This window comes from Schistocerca piceifrons, chromosome 5, assembly GCF_021461385.2.
Source record: "Schistocerca piceifrons isolate TAMUIC-IGC-003096 chromosome 5, iqSchPice1.1, whole genome shotgun sequence".
Classification (NCBI taxonomy): Eukaryota; Metazoa; Arthropoda; class Insecta; order Orthoptera; family Acrididae; genus Schistocerca; species Schistocerca piceifrons.
The window spans coordinates 374,070,700-374,076,431 of record NC_060142.1 but is presented as its reverse complement, the minus strand read 5'-3'; the positions used below and the strand labels follow the sequence as shown (position 1 = coordinate 374,076,431).

Genomic DNA, 5,732 nt, shown 5'->3' with positions numbered 1-5,732 from the left:
GGTACTTGCTTCTGTGCATTACTAAGTGCATAGCCGGTTTCTCTACTGAAATTTTTTTCCACAAAGTCCAATGTCAAGTGCTTTCTTGATCACAGGGTCCCTATAAATGTCTGCATGAACAAATATTACCATTTCTTCAAACTAAACCTTGTACTTATTTAACAGGCTGTGGTCTGTTACTGCAGAGGATCAGCACAACTGACTAGAATTCTTTCTCACTAGTTTGTTTGTTGCTACTCTTGTTTCACATAAACTGGTGGGGTCCACTCCCCAATGCTTTGCTACCATATCTGCATAGTTTACTTGAGACTTTCGTCTGTGTGCATTCATCTTAATCACCTTGCATATCATTGTTTTATTGTCATTGCCTCCATCTTGCTGCACAACCACCATTTCCATCACCATCATTGCTGATGCTGCCAGCTGCTGCCACTGCTACTGCCTTCCCAAATCTGTCTCCATCCTTGTCTACATCTTCATCGCCACCATCATCACTGCTGCTGACACAACTGCTGCCTCCATCTACTTGCCTTTGTTATCATTACCACCACTCCTTATCTACCATCATCACATCATCTCAGACATCATAGCAACCATCCTCCACTATCTCGGTGACGCTACATTGCCAGTACATATCAACCCACGATGGACACCCCATCCACCTCCATCATTCACACCCACCTTCTCACCTGCTCCAGTCATCGCTACACGGGGCACTTCCTCTGGCCCATCCACCTCCCCTTTCCCACAGTTTCTTCCCCATCCACAGTCACATCATCCACCTACCCTATCATCCCTTTAGCACCTTCCCCATCCAACACATTTTCATTTGCCTGTCCTCCACCCAACCTTTCTCACACTCAACACTGAACCTGCAACATCTACACAAATTACATCCTGCCAAGACACCATTGCTGCACCATATGCCTCAACACCATCCACCAGAAGACACACTGACACCAGCCCAAGGACCTGCCAAGTGCCATATCTCACCATCTCCAATTCCTCAACCCCGACCCAATCTCATAGTCCTTAAAAACACCCAGAAGTGACCCAAAACAGACAGCACAGCTAGCACTGCCACCAAAAATCCGCAAACCAATTGAGACCCCACTGAGCACACGGACACTGCTCCCTCGCTCTGCACCTTTTCCCCTGGCTGTCCCATACCTTCATCCTATCCTGTCCTGATCCTCAATTCCTACACACCACATTTCTCACCCTTGAAATCAGAAAGTATATCCCCCACATTGCTATCACAAATCATCCCCTCCAGTAACTATGTCCATATCAAAGCAACCAATTGCAGCTTCCACACAGACCTTTTCCTTAAACTCACCTCATGCCTCTCTCACTCCCTTCAACACCACACCCCCATCATAACAACCCCCCCCCCCCCCCCCCCCACCACTGCCATGACCTTGAAACTTTGCCTGAGATCATGGCAGAGCAGATGCTGAACTCAGTTCCATTCCTTCCCTAGAAATCTACAGTGCCTGCTGTATCTTCAGTGACTCATGTCCCACCTTCCTCATGCATGTATTCACAGAACATGTCCTCACCATTGATTGCCTCCTCATCGAGAGAGCTCTCATCTATAACCACCATCACGAAGTTGAACCCTCCAAATCTCTCCCCCAAAAATGCCTCCTATATAATGTTCACCTTACTCCTGTTTGTAAGAATTCTCCCATTTGCCCCACTATGTGCAATCCAACTTCCTTAAGCAATGTCACAACCTAAGTTCCCCTGCTCCTGCCTGCAACACATGCAATGGCCCTCACACTACCTAATCTGCCAAAATTAAACCTGAATTAGCTATGCCTATCTTTCCTATTGACCATCACATCCATCCCAATAACTCTCTCCACCCACCTCCCACTGCTGAGGGCATCATTTGTTTCCTTACAGTCAGCTTCCAAAATATCCACCACTTCCAATGATCACGCACCCTTCTGCTGTTCTCCCTTGTTGCCTGCTCCATATTCCACCTCATCACCAAAACCACACACTCCCAAAACCAGGTCCACCTGGTCTTCTCCTCTCTTGACATCCTCATATAAACCTCTCCATCCCTAACACATATAACACACTTCCTAGCCTCCCATCATGGTGTGAGAGTAGTACAGCACCCTACATAGTAACTTCTGATCCTTACCCACCAAAAAGCCCCTTTTCATCCATACCTTGCCCTGAAACAACGATACCTTCATCCTCAAAGAAACATTCCCCCAACCACAACATACCAGCCATTCCTCTCCCTAAATCCTCCACCTCACTGATAATCCTCTCCCCTGGCCAGAGGTGGAGTGGCAGCTGGCCATGCATATTTGGCCACAACCCCTGGTCTTCTTCAAATTCCTAACTGTCACCTGTGCCACACTATACACCCAATCCACCAGTTCCATCTCTTATAACTTCCTCAGCCACATTGACTGTACATAGTCCACCCATATTATTGCCACTGACCTCAGAATCCATAACAGATCCCCTGTAGAATGCTGGTGCTGGCATCAGTTTATGAACTCTCATATGGCAATGTAGTCCCCTACCATAGCACATCCACACTGAAAGTAACACCACCCCAGATGTCATCCTAACATCACCCATCTTGCTTGGTCACCTCACACTAGAGGTCCTCAAACCTATAAGAAGTGACCATCTACCTGTCCTCCTCACTATATACTACACACTACCATGTTCCCATGCACACCATCTCAGTCTTCATCCAAAAGTTATCCATGACTACTCCCATATCAACTGGAATGCCTACCAGGAATCCGTAGGTACCTGGATAGGAAGCTAACCCCTAACATTCCAGTGACCCAATGGCACCCCCCCATGCCCCATGCCACAGCCTCTCTGTAGCAAACCCTGTCTTATGCTATCTCCACCCACCTCTCTACTAAAGCCATATATCATCATGACCTCACTCTCTCACAACAAGCTATACTCCTTCTCCATGCATCTTGTCACTTATATTGCTCCGTCCTATTGGCTCTTCACTGGGGTACTCTTACATGTCTCTGGCAAATACAGTAACATACTAGAAATTTACTCAATGTCAGAAGGTGCTGGGACTGGTGCCAGACATGCACCAAACTCAATGCTACACTCCCAGTTAACTCCTCTAAGTACTGGAAACCTTTCTACCAATCTCCTGACACCCATCTCATCCCTCACTACCCAATCCTTCATGACAACCATCCCTTACCTAACGACCTGAGCAAAGCCAATCACTTTGCATACTATTTTTCTGATGTCTTCTCCATCCCTGATGATCCTCACTTTGACACTTCCCATTTCCCCACTGTCCATGAACACACTCAAGCCACAGTCCCACCCCTGGCTCCCAGCTACTGGTACTCAAACAACATGCCAGAGACAGAATTAAACACACTAATCACAGCACAGGACATAAAACGAGTATTTCACAGAAAATACAACACATCCCCTGGTCACGACTGTACTACCTATTAACACATCAAAGAATGCCCTATCTCCTTTATCATCACTGTTACAACTGTATATACCACTATCCATCCACAATCTGTGGAAACTCTCCAAAATTCTACTAGTCCTCAAACTGAAAAAACCCCCCACTGACACCTCCTTTTACAACCTATCTGCCTCATCTCAGTTTTTAGCAAAGTCTTTGAATCCATCCTCTCCTGAGGCATCCAGTGATATCTGCACCAACACCATTTCCTTCCTACTACCCAGTGTGGCTTCTGTCGATCCTTCTCTGCTGGTGATCAACTCTTGAACCCCCACCTTACTTCTGTCCCAGCAACTCTAACTGTAAATCCACCTTCTTTGTCTTCCTTATAGAAAGCATATGACTACATATGGCATTCCAGCCTCTTTTTCAAATGCCAGACCTACGCACATCCAATCAACTATGTCCATCTTATTGCATCCTTCCTGTCCAATTGCCCATTCTATGTCATTGTTAACATTCCTGTACCTTCCACCCCACTGCAAGAGTGCCCAAAGGTTCTGTTCTCTCTTCTCTCCTTTACCTATTATACACCGTCAATATACCCAAATCACCTCCTCAGTGTGATTTCCTCACTTTTTGCCCTATGCTCCAGAAATTCCAATCAACCCTCTAAATCTACCTCAGTCATTTTACCTCCTGGTGTCACCAATGTCTCCTTATATGAAGATGGTATCTGGTCGGACATGTCCGAAAGACCAGATACCATCTTCATATAGTTCATATAGTTAAGGCTAACCAGACAATGACCTTCTCCTACTGTGCGGATGCACACATATTGCCCAAACTCTTACGGGACTCAGTAAGATTGTCTGCCGTGAGTAATGAGTGTAATGGGCAGGGGCATTATGAATGTAATGTGTGGACATTAAGTTGGGAATGTGGCTCTCATGGGGAGCATACAAGGGATAAGTCCCTGCAGTTGCACTATCCTCTGTGCCCTCGGTGGCTCAGATGGATAGAGCATCTGCCATATAAGCAGGAGAACCCAGGTTCGAGTCCCGGTCGGGGCACACATTTGATGAATATCAATGCCTGTCGGCAGTGTAGGGTCTTGATTTAATTATCAATGTCCCCTTAAGATTAACTCTTCCAAAACCCAGGCATTAATTAAAAAGATGCACCACCTGCACCTTCTGTCTCCATGACTTATACCTCACCATTTATAGCTGTCCTATCCATCTAACTAACACACTAAAATACCTTGGACTAATCTCCACACCAAAGTTCTATAAGTCCCTTCAGAGCCTCAAATGTCATGCTTTCTGCTTCGCTTTCTGCATCTACTTATGTTCCCATATGGATCCTTTACTAACTTATCAAATTCCCACTTCTCCTCAGTCGCACTGAATACCTCCAAATAACCTACACCATCTGCTAACTTGACTCCAACAATTCTGTTGTGTTCCCTCTCCTTCCCAGTCCTAATGTGTTGCCTCACTTCTGCCTATACAGAAGTCTCGATAGTTCGAGTTTCCAATAATCCAAGAGCCTTTTTTTTTTTTTTTTTTTTTTTTTTTTTTTTTTTTTTTTTTTTTTAAAAAAAAAAGTTGCAACGATCTACTTTCTTTTTTTTTTTACTGACATGATAAATAATGAAAACATCATTGCAAAAGATAGATAGGGAGAGTACACCTCAGTGACAAAGCAGACAACAATGCAATCAACACCGACGATTAGCTCACTGCCCTGTTGCACGAACATCAGTTGTCAGTATGGCACGGAATACCCCGACTGCTGCCGGCTGCTACCGATCAAAACTGAGGAGTTTATACGCTGCTGTAGTTCCCAGTACCTGTACTGTACAGTGTTGTAACGTTTTGTTTGTTGACTGTGTGTTCCGTTGTACACCTTACAAAGATGAGTGCTGTAACAAATTGTTCAAATGGCTCTGAGCACTATGGGACTTAACATCTGTGGTCATCAGTCCCCTAGAACTTAGAACTACTTAAACCTAACTAACCTAAGGACATCACACACATCCATGCCCGAGGCAGGATTCGAACCTGCGACTGTAGCGGTCACGCGGTTTCAGACTGAAGCGCCTAGAACCGCACGGCCACATCAGCCGGCTGTGCTGTAACAAAAAAGAGGAATTTTGTGCCTTTGCATCTAAAATTAGAAGCACTAAGACTACTTAACAAAGGAGAAACAATAAAAAAACTTGCTCTCATTATGGTGTCGGTGAAGTTACTGCTGGTGACTGGCGAAGAAACCGACTTAAATTGGAACA

The 5,732-nt window shown here is 45.3% G+C and overlaps 1 non-coding gene across 1 annotated transcript; it reads left to right on the top strand.

Moving 5' to 3' along the window:
• The first annotated feature begins 4,437 nt into the window (after positions 1 to 4,437).
• Trnai-uau lies at positions 4,438 to 4,512 on the top strand. Its single transcript has one exon. It is a non-coding gene; the product is annotated as a tRNA-Ile (tRNA).
• The last annotated feature ends 1,220 nt before the right edge of the window (positions 4,513 to 5,732 follow it).